Source organism: Notamacropus eugenii, chromosome 3, assembly GCF_028372415.1.
Source record: "Notamacropus eugenii isolate mMacEug1 chromosome 3, mMacEug1.pri_v2, whole genome shotgun sequence".
Taxonomy (NCBI): domain Eukaryota; kingdom Metazoa; phylum Chordata; class Mammalia; order Diprotodontia; family Macropodidae; genus Notamacropus; species Notamacropus eugenii.
In genome coordinates this window covers 235,442,739-235,459,725 of record NC_092874.1, presented here as the reverse complement: position 1 = coordinate 235,459,725, position 16,987 = coordinate 235,442,739, and the positions used below count along the sequence as shown (strand labels likewise).

The window sequence follows — 16,987 nt, the reverse complement described above, 5'->3', positions numbered from 1 at the left end:
ATATGGAAGAGACCCCCTTGGCTGTCTAAGCCAATACCTTCATTTTACATATGAGAAAATCGAAACTCAAGAGGGATTAAGTGATTTGTTCAGGGTCCCAAAGGGAGTCTCCTCCAAAGACAGGAATAGAACCCAAGTCTCCTGATTCCAGAACAAGTTATCTTTCCATATACCTCAGAAACAGAATTTGAAACTAGGTCTTATTATCCATGCTTAAAATGCTGATTTATTGTTCATATAGGAAAAACAATCATATTCACTCCAGAATAGATACCAAATACAATATCAGAAGGGAATACAATGTGTGCCAAACTTCCTTACATCATTCTAAAGCAGATTAAAGCATAGTATAAGGAGTTTTTATTGACTAGTGCTTTGCCCTCAACATTTTTTTAATTTCAGTTTAGAATTCTGATTTTATTTTTATAGAGATTTCCCACAAGAAAACGTCATCTACCAGTCTAGATTGAAAATTGTTCTGTAACTTAGACTTTCAGAGAGTTATCTAGGTCACAAAGTCAATGTGCATGTGTACACATACGCATGTGTATATGTATATTTGTGTGTATATACATATATGTATATACAATTATATGAGTGTGTATACACACATATATGTATATACATACATACATATACACATGTGTATATACACATGGCAGGGTTGAGGGGGGCAGCTAGGTGGTGTGGTGTCTAGAGTGCTAGGTCTGGAGTCAGGAAGACTCATCTTCCTGAGTACAAAGCTGATCTCAGATATTTACTAGCTATGTGACACTGGGCTAGTCACTTAATTTTGTTTGCCTGTTTCCCCACCTCTAAAATGAGTTAAAGAAGGAAATGGCAAACTACTCTAGTAGCAAACACCAACTGGAGTCACAGAGTCAAACAAATACAAAACATCTGAACAACAGAAATGTGTGTGTTCATCTATATCTAATCGATCTATCTCAGAGGAAAGACTTGAACCCAGAACTTTCTGAGGTCAGTTTCCTATTAATTAAATTAGGCTGCCCCTTTCCTTTAGGATAATGTGTCAAAATAGGAAAAAATAAAACTCCATCTTGCCAAATAGTGAAACGAAGGCGCTGAAAGGTTAAGCTTAATGTCACATAATCACTAGCTCAGAGAAATGGTAGTCAAACCCAGGTCTTCTGACTCTAATCTTGGTACCTTGTACCACTATAAAACACTGACTTGTTTGAATTTTGGAGTATATTAAATATTGTATAGGAAAAAATTATAAATTTTAGACAAATATAAAAAACTAGCTTCAAAGTATGGTTTTCCAACTTTACATATTTATAAATTATAACTTACCCTCAGAAAATATGTTGCAATATGCAATACTTGATATTATATATGTATATTTATATACATATGTACACACACATATATGCACATATATTTATATAGATATGCTAGAGACTTGCTATAATTCATATGGTTCATTTAGAGACTCACAATACTGAACATAAGCCTATTTTGCATCAAAATGAAAAGGTGTTAGTTGTTAAATGTTCTGTAAGGACATTCACATTTAATGTTAGCCTTCTGCTATGATGTTATAGCTATACCCCAATCAAAGCAATCAGTCCTTCAGCAATTCATTCCTTACACTGGGGCAGGCACTGTGGATATAAAGACGAAAATGAATTACACTTTTATTTATATATAATGAATGAATCAAGCATTCATTGTAGTCTGTGCTCAGCGTATCTGCCCCTAGAGTGGGACCCACTAGAGTTTTGCCCTCATGATGCTTAAATTTAGAAGACAACCATTCTTAGACTTAAGACTCCTTCAGTAGCATAGAAATAGTAGAGCCTTGTACCTAATTAAAAAGAAAAATTAAAATAGGAAAATAACTGATATCCTGGGGTCTCCACCCCACCACGGCCTTATGTCTTGAGTATTTTTACAATTTCTCAACTGAATTGGTTCCCCCCCACCCGGCCCCCAAAAGAGTTGTTTTGAGTATTTACATCATGATGATTCCCCCGGGTACTTCTTAAAGCCTTGCCCTGGGTACCAAAATTGCCAATCAAGTTCTATTGAAAGAGTACTATAGTAGTAACTGTGAGAAATATAACAAAATAATAAGATAAACTGAATCCTATATCCTATTTTCAAGCAGCTGACATTTCAGCTCAGGAGACACTAAATGCGTATCCCCCAAATCTGTACCTATCTCAATATATGTGCACAAGCACACATGTGTTTGCATACATGTGTTTGCATACATGCGCACACTCAGTTTCCCGCTTTGACTAAATTGAGCAATCAATTCAGCCAGTTTCTCCATCAGATTCTAGAATTGTTTTGCCTGAATTATTCACTCAGTTGACTATTATTTTGTGATTGGATTGATGGGACAGTCTTCTTGCTTTGGTTTCATATAAACACAGGCTATTTGTTCAGCAAGTCATTGCCACCTTGAAAAATTGTCTATAAAGTGAATGACACATTTCTTTTTTTAGTACCACCATGATTTAAGGCTAAGTGCCCAATTCCTCAGAATCAGCAGATTCTGTGAGTTTATGCATCATGCTGGTGACCCTCTATGTAACCTTAGAAAGTCATTTCAATTTTCTGATTTTTTCATTCTCAGACATTTTTATTGACCTTAGCATTGAAAATAAAGTATTTTCATCAGACTAAATGTGTAATGGTAAGCCAAATAGATGTTAAATACCAGATAAAATACTGGGCTTATAAATAAAGAGAACTTCAGTGTGAATTTCTTGCAGTATCTTATCTCATGATAGTTTGATTCCTTGATTGATTTATAGAATGCCTATCCTAGAGTTTATGCCTGCCCTGGATAGAAGAATCCATGCAAATCTTCCATTTGATATTCATTGGTATTTAATTTTACCTTCAATAATGTTATCTACTTTTATTGTGCATATTATCTTCATCAAGTATACTTCTGCTGAATTAGCAATGATTTTCATGGCATGACATTAAAAAGGAAATGTGCAACTGAGTTCCACCAAATCAGTTAAATTGAAATCCCACAGAATGCATTTTGTACACAGGGGACAATTTTATAACTAACAGGGGTTTGTTTTGGCACCAAGAATATATGAAGGAAAGACAGAGTTAGAAACTGAAGGGAGAAACCAACATTAATAAGAGAGTATTGGGAATATTGGAATTCTCTCTTGTAATCCTAGTGCCTGAATGGGGAAGCTTTCCATTCTTAAAAAGCCTTATTCTAAAAGAATGAGAATACATAAGAAAGCTTCAGTCATCTTTGAAACTAAAACTTTTAGTTTTTAAGAAGGTTAATCATATGAACTGTGAAATTGAGAGGGTTGGATTTGCTGACCTGTAAAATCCCTCCTAGACCTAAATCAGGGATACTTATATCCTAACAATTCATTTTTAAAAAAGCATAAAAATGTTTTGCTACTTTGGCAATAGATAGGATCCCCACTTCTAAAGGACTAGCAGGTTTCCTAACATGTGAATCGATGAAGAATCAGTCCTGTCTTCTCTATAGAAACTATCACACACACACACACACACACACACACACACACATACACACACATACATACATACATACACACACATACACATGAATAGTTAGATAGACAGATATTTCACTATCAAGGTAGGTAGATTAGTTCTAGGGTTTCACGTCACAGAAAAAGTAAATGAGCAAGCAAGAGGCAAACTGAACGTTAGGGACATTATTTGAAGCAAAGTATTCTTAACTCTAAGAGGTCATTTGCTATAGTGTATAGACAGCCAGCCTCAAAACCAGAAAGACCTGGATTCAAGCTCTGTCTCTTACATGTATCAGCTCTTTGATCCTAGAAAAGTCTTCTAACTCCTCAGTGCAAAGAATGTTATTTACATTTTGGTGAGAAGATACCAATCTGCATTGGTGGAGGGAATGACCTCACCTTGGAGTTCCCTAGTATAGTTCCTATCCCTTTTGCTGACTTCAAGTCTAGTATTCTACCCATTCTATCATCTTAGACTTTTGAAAGACCCAGTATAATTTTATACTAGTACTGTATTTAATTAAAAGTAAAAACAAAAACTGTAATGTAAAAAGCATTGTGCTAACCCTGAGTCTGGAATCTTGGAGCCACCAGTGGAGGAAAATGGATAATTTCCCATTATCTTTTTGTTGTTTTTCTGTATTACAAATACATGGGTTATTGTATTCTGTTGATAATTTTTACATACAATCCTCTAATATTGTCAGCAAAAGCCTGGGAACCTGAAAGAGGGCCCTATGTTTTTTTGTACAAGATACTGACTCTCAAGGGGAGAAAAATGTTGTGTTTTGAAATAAGCTACTGTCCTAGGCTGATGTGGGGAAATATGTTAGAACTAGAGATGAACAGATTTGCTTTATGGAGATGACACCTCAGTCAGCATCACAAACCTACTCTAATTTGCTATTAAATTACCTATGGCCAGCTTTCCAATCTGTCAGCATCTTTTCTTTGAAGGACACCTTTTCTCTCTGCTACTCTCAGAGCCTATTCTATCTCTTTCTCTCCTTGAGTACTTTTATGTTTGTGTTTCTTCAAACTGCTTTTCACTGTATTTTGCACAAAAAGTCATTTTTTCTGCCCCTTTCACCAAATAAGAAAGGGCAGTGTCTTACAAATTTAAATGAAGAAAGCATTAAAATAAACTACTTAATTTTTCAGATGAGGAAAGAGAAGTTCAGAGAGATAAAGTAATTTTGCCAACATTGTACTAAGTCCCAGGCAGTAGAGATTGGAACAAAAATCCTTCAATGCCAAACACAGTACTTTTTTTCAATGTACAATACTACTAAGTATGAAAAGCCCAATGTTTTTATCTATTTCTTTGTTAGTGGTTTAAATTTATTGCATTACTTGATTGGCACTTAGGTGGTGCAGTGGATAAAGCACTGGACCTGGAATCAAAAAGACCTTAGTTTTGAAATAACTTCAGAAACTTGTTAGCTGTGTGACACTGGGCAAGTCATTGTTAAATTTCATCTGCCTCAGTTTCCTTAACTATCAAATAGAGATAATAGCACCTACCTCACAAGGTTGTTATGAGCATCAAATAAGATCATTGCAAAGTGCCCAGCACATAGTAGGTGCTTAATAAACGCTTATTCCCAGAAGATAATAAATAGATCATTGATTTCACATCATATCAGTAGTCATTTCATGGCCATACTTGTACAGATATAAACTTTTTCTTCAAAGTACCCCTCTTTGATAAAAAACAATAATTATAACAATAACTGTCATTTTATAGTACTCTAAGATTTATAAAGAATCTTACATATCTTATTTGATTCTCACAACAACCCAGTGTGGAAGTATTATTATAACCCCATTTAACAGATGAGGAAACTGAGCATGAAGGAAATTAGGCAACATGTCCAAAGTTATACAGATAAATGTCTGGTGTAGCATTTGAACTCAGGTTCAGTACTTCATTCATTGGACAACCTTGTGATATGAGCTCCTTGTGGCCAAATATCATGTTTTTGCCTTTCCTTTGTATGCTCAGCACTTGGACTAGTGCCCGACAGATAATAATAAAGTTAAAAAAGTTACTTTCTTCCAATATAGTCAATTCATTTACTATTTGTACTTAGGAGAGTGGTTCCTAACTTTTGCAAATTTTTATTCCCTTTTTAATGTGAAAAAAACCTTTAAAGAATTCCCTATTATAGTAATTTGTTATTATCATCTAAGAAAATAAAGGATAACAAAGTTACTCTGAACTAAGTAACAATTTTGAATGAAATTGTATTTTTTTATTAGACACAAATTAAGCATCAATAGTCTAAAATTGTCCAAATACAACTCATTATTATAAAACACATAATTTATGAAACTAAAGAAAGGCTAAAATGGGCATTTAGCTAGTGCAGTAAATAGAGTGCCAGGCCTGAAATCAGTAGGACTCGTCTTTGTGAGTTCAAATCTGGCCTCAGACACTTACTAGCTCTGTGATCCTGATCTAGTCCCTTAACCCCGTTTGCCTCAGTTCCTCATCTGTAAAATGTGCTGGTGAAGGAAGTGGTAAACCAGTAGTTTTACCAAGAAAACTCCAAATTGGGTTGCAAAGAGTGGGTCACCTCCATCCCAAGTCACCAATGGGTTTGTGATCCATCAGTTACCTTCAATCTACTTTAACCAATCTGCCCAGACTGTTTACCAGGATGTGACCACTGCATATGCTGCAGCTTCTTGGATCCACAGTGGAAAGTTGAGGTAGACATCAAAGGTAGACATCTTGAGTAGTGCTGAAAAGGGCTCAGCAAGCCCTCACACCAGAGGAGCTGTACTTCTTGAACATCCCATTTACCTCTGAGTGTGTGTGTGTGTGTGTGTGTGTGTGTGTGTGTGTATCTCTAACTACGTATCTATCTAAATTTGAATTTTCTTGTTGCATTTTTGCCCAGTGAAATTTTTAACTTGTAAAATAGGATGATATCAACTTGCTTTGGTTCACAACAGAACCAGAATTTGCCTGATTACTCTATCTAATCTTCGTGAATTCTTGATAAAGGTTAGATACATATTAATATGGTAATGTGCAACTTAAAGGATAAGATTATAGGCATTGCATTATATTAACAAGTTTAAACTATACCAGATGTACATTAAGAAGCAAGAATGTACTCTATTTAAAAAAACATTAGGTTCATAATTTTTAAAATTATATTTTTACTTTTTGCTATTTTAAATCAGACAAACATCAACAAACATCAGCATTTCCATATGCAGAGAAGACCAGAAAAAAAGGATTGCATATGAAATTGTCAATTATTCATGTACCATTTGGATTTTTTAGAAGTATATTGAGCACTTAATTACAAATTACTTCATTACAAAACTTAATATAAATTATATTTGATGCCTGTTTCTCCTCTTAAACTACTTTCTGTTCTGTTTTGTGCATTTAAATGCTTCATTGATGTGTTTTCCTTTTTATTTTCTTTCATCACCCTCTCTACCTCTGTTAACTTTCTAATTCTCTATCAAATAAACAAGCAAATGAATGAATGAATGTTCTCTCTTGAAACAAATCAGCAGAATCAAGAAAAACAAACCTATAAATTTCTCCACAACAAAAAGATCACAGATTTTTTAGTAAAAATGTGGATCTTAAAGGCCATTTAGTCTAACTCTAATTTTACAAATAAAAAAAAAAAAAGACATTCACATGGTTTTCAGTGATCTATCCATGATAACTAAATAGGAAGAGGAAGAGTCAAGATTTAGTCCCAAGGCTTTAATCTCCAAATCTAGCATTCTTTCTGTTATAAAATTGTCTCTCAATTACTCTAAGTATAGATAGAAGTAGATGACCTCTATCGTCCCATAGAGTCTCAAAAGTATTATTTTATGAATTAAAAAAGATTACATATATTTTGTTTCTATTAATAAGGATAGAGGAGCTCCCTAAGAAACATATTTAACTACATTTGTCTCCTGGTAAATTTAAGAATTAATAATCATTATTGTTTAAATTAAATTTGAAAGAAATATAATTGGAGAAGAATGGGTGGAATCACTGAGGAATTAACATTACTACTAAGCTTCTGGTGTTTTACTTGCCTTTATTACCCAAGGCTGAATTCAATCATTATAAGATTTTTTTATCCTTAGGCCCCTGCAGAATGAGTCAAGGTAACAATAGTCAAGTTTGGAACATGCTTAACTCTTCATAAACTTTGCCAATGGATGAGTCTTATTTCACCCTTGCCTTGGAGACAGGTATCTACAGGCATTGTGAGCTCAGAAGACAATGAGATGGCATTTGTGAAGAGATTTTTAGCTCTAAGTAGAAGGTTATTTATGTATGAATATGTGCATATATATGTATACATGCACACATATACATACACACATACATGTGTATATATGTGTGTAAATACATGTTTGTATATATGTATAGAGAGATAAATCATTTATCTAATAAAAGCACCTAAAATTGTATCCTAGAGAGGTTCATCATTTCTTTCTGTCACCTTTGACTATCATATTTATATGCCTTATCTTTCTTCCCCCTGAAGTTGATAGAGACATATCTTCAAGTATTTTGCCTGTCTTGTTAATGTTTTCTCAGATATTTCTACGATTATGGAACTCAAGAATATGGAAGACCTTGTAGCTTATTTCTTCATTTTATTATGGAACCTCTTAAGGTAACAGACATCAAGCCTTCTCCCTCTCCCTTTCCTTCCTCCCTCTATTCTTCTCTCTGTCTCCCTCCATGTATGCATGTATGTGTGTGTACACACACACACACACACACACACACACACACACATACACACATAATAACCTGATGTCTGTTACCTTTAGTGGTCTATCACTAACAAACCATATCGGTAATAACATGAAAATCTAATAGTAACTGGGTGGTTAACTCTCTAATCAGTTAGAACCAAATTATCTCAACAGTCATTTAAACCTAATTATATTTTTGTTACTGTTTATCTTTACAACTGTTGAGCAAAACTATTTGCTCAATATTGTAAGAAATGTGATTTAAAACTGAACAAATTAGGCAAACTTCTTAAAATTATTAACCAGAATGAAATACAAAGCAAATATTTAAAGTTAGAAAACAAATCAATCCTTTGTATAGAAAGTTCTCAGATAAAACTTTTTTGGTTCTCATCCCAGATAAGACTTGATAACTAAGCAATTCAAAAATCATTTTATACACTCTATATACACAACAGCTTGTCCTACAGTTGAAACTTACCTAAACAAGAATTGCAGATTCCTTCTCTTTATAAGAGCCTTAACTCTGAGATTCACATATCATAGGACTTACATAATAGGAAGAGTTTTTACCTAAAACTTACTTAAACAGAAATGCAGGTGCCTTCCCTCCACCAAAGCCTTACTTCTGAGATTCAAAATGAAAACAAAGACTTTAGTCTGCCCAAATCTCTACTAACTGAAAAATGAGGTGTGTAAGAACATTAAAATGGATTGAATGAAAAACCAAATAAACATCCAAAAATCCCAACTCAGTCCTAATAAGGACATGATCTATAAAATTCAATAGTTACCTGAATGAAGAGAGCTCTCCAGAGACTGCCACTTTTCTCAGCTGCTCAAAGCTAAGGACAAAAAAAGCCAATCATTAACCTTTAGCCAGCAGCAAACTTAAATACATTTCTCAAGAGCCTCCATGCCCTTCATTACCTTTCCCTTCAGATAGGGGAAAGGTGGTACACTTAGCTTCTTGAAGGACTTGTCCTGGCAAGTGCTATTAGTTCATACTTCCACTCTGACAAACTCAAACTTAAATTATATCCTAGGCGAAGTAGGGAGGGCCATTATTTCCTTCTGCAAGATCTGGCTATCAAAATCACACTCCTTATCTTTATTTTCCCCTGAAGTTGATAGAGACAAATCTTCAAGCAGTTTGCCTGTCATGTAAATACTCTCACAAATCTCTAGAATCACAGAACTGAAGAATTTGAAAGACCTTGTGTTTTTTCTCTCCATTTTATTATGGAGAAAACTGAAGCCTAGAGCAATGGCACGACCTTCCTAAAGTCACAGAGCCAGGACCAAAATCCAAATCTCCCAGTGCCCAGTCCAATATTCTTTCTACTCTTCTTCTGTGAAATGCATTACAATTCATTCATCCACCGCTCCCTCCCCCAGTAATTTTTACAATGTATGTGGCTGGTTAACTTGTTGCATATGCATGTACTAACAACACTAAAAGTTTCACAGCTAGTTTTCTCTGTGCCTGGATGCCTTCCAGAGCAATTAGCTTCAAACCATTGGACAGCACCTAATCTGTGACATCTGTCTTACAAACGCATGACTTTGGTCACAATGGCTTTTTTCTCTGTTTCTCACACATGACTCTCCATCTCGGGCCTCAAGACACTGGTACCAGCTAGCTCCCATGCATAGAATGAACTTTTTTCTCACCACTACTTTTTTTCCCATATTATGTTATATTTTCATTCTGGACTTAACAAACACCAATAAAATTAACATTATTATATACATCAGGGTTTCTAAACTTAGTTTATGGTCTCCCAAGTAATCCATTGATTTTAAAAGGTTAGTGAACTTGGATAGGAAAAAAAAAATCACATCTCAATTTTTTTACTAACTGAAATTTATCATTTCTTTCAATTCTGAATATACATCATGAACTTTATTCTAAGGAGTTCACAGGCTTCACCAGACTCTCAAAGTGTACCATTATGCAAAATGAATAAGGATCCTTGATATAGATTATAGAATGAGTGAACTACATGAAACTGGACCTCTGTTATGTAGTACTTGGTTTTCTTTTAAAGTATATAATAAATCCAACATGCAACTTTCAAAGTTATCCTCCTTATTTGCAAGTCCCTCCCTTTCTCCCTCTCTCATTATCCCCCTCCCTTCCTCTCTCCTCCCCCCTCTACTTTTCCTCTTCTGCACATTGCCGCATCCCTTAAAAGAAAATGAAAACCTTCATAACAAATATGTACAGTTAAGCACAACAAATTCCCAAACTGGTCATGTCCAAAAATGGATGTATCATTTTTCAGCTTGAGTTCATTGCCACTCTTCATTTTTGATCCATTCATTAGAGTCAAGAATGGTCATTTCATTTAAATGTTTCAAAGTTAATTTTAGCTAGAGAACATGGTGATGTAATGGAAAGAAGCATGGATGACCTAGATTTAAATCTGGGCTCAACTATATATGTGATCTTTTTTTCCCTCTAATTTCTTTATTTTTAATTTTTGACATTTACTTCCGCAAGACTTTGAGTTCCAAATTTTCTCCCCATCTCTCTCTTCCCAATTTTTCCTCTACTTCTCTTATGTGATTTTCAAAATTCTGTGGGCTCTTCCATGGTCTGAGACCAATTCATATTTTTTCTTAGAGTCTCTGGATATAGGAACTTTGACATTTTTTTCTTCTTCTGGTTGTATCTGGTTGTTTAATCTTCCTTGTCACCAAAGTGAGATTCTATAGTCTGATTTTTTTTTCCAGTTTTTCCTCATTTTCCCAGCCAATTACTTGACTTTTGAGATATTTGTCAAGGCAGTTCTCTGCTTCCACTGGGGGTAGGGGGGATGTACTGTCAGGCACTTGATCCCCAACAATCTGTGAGCCTAGATAAATAGTTATTGAATTGAAAAACTAGCGTTAACAAAGACATTATGAAAGGAAAAAGAGGTGATCTGGCCATGTGATGAGAGAAGGGGATAGATAATCAAGAACCAATCTGAAAACTTCCATACTATCCACAGATTATTCTTTTTTCCCCATTTACGTCATGCTTTAATGTTTAAAAAATGCTTTCTGAAAACCTTGTCACCCAGGAACGATTTATGTAACCATTTATGTACATTTATTAATTTCTTTACTGTAACTGTATATTTCTTGTACACAGGAATGGTGTCCAATTTTACCTGAATATTCCTATTGTCTGCTACAGAGAACCAACAAATAATAGATACTTAATACATGTATGTTGAATTGAACCTCATCAATAGCTCCTAACTCATTGTTGCTGATATTATCAAATAACATTTAAAATTTATATGTGCACATGGTGCTAACACCAGGCAAAATACAAGGATTATTTTTTTTAAATGGACGGTTTATGGAAGGACAAGAATGAGAATGAGAAAGCATGGAGTTGGAAGGGCTTGCAATATAAACTGGCAGAATTTGAACCTATAAACAGCAATATCACAAGCCCTCAGAATGGTAGAAAAATACTTCTAAGTAGTTTGTACAGTCTTTATCCTTCCAGTTGATCCTTGAAAGTTTAGATGTTTGTCACAGAAAAGGAGCTGATAACAAGTTGTTTAACTAAAAATGTAGCCTCATCTTCTATAAGAAACAAACATTTGACAGGCCCTTTGAGTGACTAGAAAAGAAACAACCAGATATGAGTAATAACCAAGAATAACAGGCTGTGTCCCCAGGTAACACTTAGAAATCACTCCATGCGGAAGTAAGAGAAGAGAAGCCTGGTTTCTTAGGACCTTTGATAAAGGTGCATGGAGCTGGAAAAAGGAAGGCTGTGAAAAGTGCTGCACACAGCTGGGAGAACAGAAGCAAAATTAGAGGCAATCACTACAAAGACAGGGGCCAAGCCTGAGACTGAGGCTTGATTGGCCCATTGAGCCAAGGGGGATGAGGAATGTTGGTCTAAATGGTCTATGTCTAAAACCGCTGAGGACTACAGACTCCAGGGCAGTGATTCACCATAGGGTTTTTTTTTTTTTCTCCCTTAGGTTTTCTCCTGGAAACCTGAAAGCTTTCCCTCTGGGGATGGGAGAAGTCTGTTTACTTTTCTTGGTTTTAGATATTTACTTTGTCTTTATAAACAGTGTTAATCACAGGCCATGCTAATCTGGAAATATTGACTGAAAATCCATTTGGGAAAAATTAGTTGAAGGGGGAGCATTTTCAGAGAAGAGAAATAGATTTAATTTTGTCATGTCAATCAAAGGACTGACTCTGTATTCAGTTAGCCAAAATCTATATCTGTCTGTCTATTCCTCTATCCATCCCTCTCTCTGTCTGTCTATCTATCTATCACAGGTTCTTTGAATACAGTTTCCAAAGACAGAGAAAGAGTATTTATATGGAGAAACTCATCTATGCAATAAGTCTTTGGTGGAGAGGAAGAAATGAATAATTGAGTAACCCTGTTCACCGCATATCCTTACCACTATTACATTAGCAAAAGGAAATACTTTCTCATTTATTATTTGCCAGGGAATTTCTGGCAATGAAGGTGAAGGGACTAAGCATTTATATACCACCTACTATGTGCAGGGCACAGTGTTGAGCACCTGTACAAATATTATCTCACTTGACCCTCACAACCCACTCAAAGGTGCTCTTATTATTACCACTATTATTTTTTTTATACTCAAGGCAAACAGAAGTTAGGCAGTTTGCCCAGGGTCACACAGCTCGTATCTGAAGCTGGATTTAACTAGTTTTCCTCATTCTAAACCCAAAGCTCTATCCATCACGCCATGAGCTAAACAATTAAATTGTTTAAGGTATTATTCCAAAGTTCTGTGCTTGATTTCTGTCTCTTTTAATGAGATTTTGAATATTTATTACCTTGTGTCCCTGTCGGGGGCGGGGGGGAGGGGGGAAGGAATTGGTTTGTGCTAAACAATAATGACAACAATAAACCCTCCTGACATAAAGATGTAAGAGTTCCTAGGAAAGAAAAACCTAAGTAAGGTGGTTTGTGTACTGAAGCTTTGGTCACCATTCTCAAATTATGGAAGTTAAGTAGAAACAGAGGGGACGTTTTCAGAAAAAAAAAACAAACCTACAATGAAAAATTTCTCATATTCACGCTAAACTTATCACTTAGCTTTTATTTTCCTAGAAAGACTGCTATCATCTTAACAGCCATAAAGCAATATGAGCCTAGAATTCATCTTCTTTTTAAAAAGATAGTATTGAGATATGGAGTGGAGTCTGGGACTTGTTGCCTACTTGAAGGAACACCTCAAGTTTTCTTGTTTGTTCATTCTTTCATTCATTTTCCCCTGATGTCTTGAACTAATACTCTTTCAACTCTTATTCTTTTTGTTGTTAGAGCTATTGATAAAAAAAAAGAGGCAAATTTTTTTCAAATTCTCTTACATAAAGAAATCCCCTCTCAACAAACAAGTCCTCATGTAGAAAGTGCTGGGTTCCATTTCACCAAAATATGTCCCACCATTTGAAGCCATTTTCCTTTTTGCTAACAGAAATATTAATGGAACCAATCAAAAGAAGAAGTAATTGGTAAGCATGTGACCCATTTAGGAACCTCTCTAAAATGGGCGGTCATCCAGTCTAGAAGGTAATGCTACAAAGTCAATACAAGTTTGTACAAAGAAAACCACAATTTAGCATGTCTTTAGGATTAACAATTTGTGGATCCAAAACTGAGCCAATTTCTATTCTGCCATTATCCCTGTCCAGCCAGGTTTCTATAGTCAAAATGAAGAACTTTGAAGGAATTATTTGCAATATTCAGGTAAATTATGTAGTTACTGAGAATTAAATTAAAGCCCATCTGTGACTAAAGTGTAGTATCAGATATTGGGAAAATAAAAGAATAATCGATGATAGAATTTTCTTTCTAATCCCAACCCTAAAATGCCTTAACAAAAGCTATAAAGTTTAGAATATGGAAACCACATTGCTTCCCTGAGCTTTTTATGATGTAATCTCAAGCACATCCCTATAGTTTGATGGGCGGTACAGTTTCTTCATCTGTGAAATGAGATTGTATGTAAGATTACTAACGTACGTCTCTCTTTGGAATTTTATAACTTTATGAAAAGTAATTTTGTAAACTTGGCCTATATGTGCTTGAAATGGGAACAATAACCATTCTGACCAGTTTATATAAATTGAAGGATTATTAACACTTACTGATGAATACGTAAAGAAAATTGAGAAGCATGGTTAAATCACTTGCCCAAGGTGCTAAGCAAAGGAACCTGGATTTTAATCTGTCTCTAACTCCAAATTCAGTTGTTTAATGGTGATATGGTCTATATTGCTTTATCATTATTAATGCTTTGATACTTGAATTGAACAGTAACCTCATTCTTATGAACACACCTTCCAACAATGCAAATTATTTTCCATCCATGCCTTCTCATCCAGTGTAACTTTTGCTAATGATAAATACCAAATAGGAGGTCTGCTTTATAGCCAATGGAACTTGCTCTGAAACTCTTGGTGGTATTTGTACACCAGTGGAATACATGATCTGTTTATTGATTGGTTATCATTCATCATCACTATGTTACCAGACTAAAACTTTTTTAAAAAAATATTTTATTCTGGTAATATTTTTCTGACATTTTATTCTGCTTTTCCTGTCCAATTCTTTATTAGTAATATGCTATCACTTATTCATGACTACCATGTACCTTTCCTTTTCCCTTTGGGTAACACTAAACTTTAATTCTTAGGAGACTTAAAAATTATATTCTTCACAGCTATATCGTATCATTAATTGAAAGGAGGAAGGGAAATAAGCATTTATACAGCACCCATTTTGTTCCAGGCACAGTGGTAAGCACTTTTTATAGATATTCAAGGAATTTCCAGAGAAGAGAGGAAAAAAAAAACTAATTGTTTTAGGTTTTTTCAGAATATTGTCACTTTCTAAGACCATGAAAGAGAGAGAAAGGGAGAGAAAGGGAAAGAGAGAGTCTTAGTGACTGAGACAGAGAGAATTACAGATTCTTTGATACAATTTCTCATGTCAGAAGAGAATTTATATAGAGAAATCCTTCTATGCAACAAGTCATCGGGGATGAGGAGATGAAAAAAGGAGTGGCTGAACAACTCTGAGCATCCATATATCGCCACCACCAAACTTTTTTTTTCAACTTTATTCCAGTGAATTATTGGCAATTAAGTAGAAAAAAATAAGTACTTATATAGTGCCTACTATGTGTCAGATATGGAACTAATCACTTTTACAAATATTATCCTCTGATCCTCGCAACAATAACCCTGTGGGTAGGTGCTATTACTATCTTCATTTCACAGATGAGGAAACTGAGGTAAACAGAGATTAGGTAACTTCACCAGTTGATAGAGTTGAAGAGTATCTGAGGCTTGATTTGAACTCATATTGCTTTGACGCTAGGTCTCACATTCTATCCAGTTTGCTACCAGCTGCCTCAATGTATAGAATGTTGGTATGTTTTACAATGAGCTTGTTTCACAAAAAAAAAAAGAAAAAAAAAAGCTAAGGGCCATTCAAAACTACATGCAATTTCCAAAAAGCAATCCAGGTTGTTCTGTGCAATTCATTATTTTTTGGCACAATCTGATAAATATGTTGATGGACCAGTTCTATGGGCTAGCCATCATACACATACATACATATACACATATGCACATATGTATGTCTGCATGTATGTACAGCTAGGTGGCCCAGTAGATAGAGTACCAGATGTGTAATTAGTAATAGCTCAGTCATATCTTAGACATACAGAAGGAAAAAGCAGACCACTCCAGTATCTTTGCCAAGAAAACACCAAATGGGGTCATGAAATGTTGGATATGACTAAAATCCAACTGAACAGCCCTCTGTGTGTATATGTATATGTATGTAGATATACACATCTATGAATATGTACATAGATACATGCCTGTACACATATGCATGTGTGTATCATTGTATATACCTGTATATATATACGTACTGTGTTTGTCCTTTGTTGCCAAAGAAGACCATGCCATCAGAAAAATGATGATGTGACTTGCACTTGACTTTGTTTGGAGTGAGGGAGGGCTGTGCAGGTCACCAGCCTCACTTCTCCTCCAGAGTCATCTGAATTCAGAGACCTGATATTCCTCAGGATGACTGCAGATGACCCAGAATGCAATGAGAGACCTTGGGCCCTTTAGGCCAAGGTCTTTGCAGGTACTCACTTAGGGTGAGGCAAAGCCTATTCATTGAATAGGCCTGTTTAAGAAGTAGCCAGGGCATGGCCCCTTTAATGAGGTTGAGAGAAAGACTTCAGGCTGGGTGGGAAACAGCAACAGTTACTACTGATAATCACTCTCAAGCTAAGAGGTCCTCTCCTGTCTGCCTCCCTCTCCCCTTCCTTCTCCTCTCCAAAGGAAGGTAAACTTGGATGACCAAAAGATGCCCAGTTAACTTGGGTTTTACCAGCTCCTCTCCTCTCCCCTCTCCTGAGGAATATCAGGTCTCTGGATTCAAATGGCTCTGGAGGAGAAGTGAGGCTGGTGACCTGTACAGCCCTCCCTCACTCAAAACAAAGTCAAGTACAAGTCATGTCATTATTTCTCAGATGGCATGGTCTTCTTTGGCAACGGACAAACACAATCCTGTGAGTAGATGCAGCTGGCTGAATGCTAGCTGAGTAACTCTTCTCCTCCCCTCTATATACACATATATATTTTCCTTATCTGTCAAATAAAATGATTGTCTTAGATTTTATCTAAGGATCTCTCTACTA

General features: G+C 35.4%; 1 protein-coding gene across 4 annotated transcripts in view; it reads right to left on the bottom strand.

The window, feature by feature from the left end:
* Positions 1–16,987, bottom strand: part of SLC16A7 (solute carrier family 16 member 7) — a 218,673-nt gene that overhangs the window by 118,987 nt on the left and 82,699 nt on the right. For 3 of the 4 annotated variants that reach the window (XM_072655235.1, XM_072655234.1, XM_072655236.1), the window contains one exon: positions 9,050–9,100. The exons of the other annotated variant lie outside the window; for it this stretch is intronic. The gene's annotated coding sequence lies outside the window, so the exon portion shown is untranslated. The remainder of the gene's footprint in view (positions 1–9,049; positions 9,101–16,987) is intronic. 4 annotated transcript variants of the gene reach the window in all.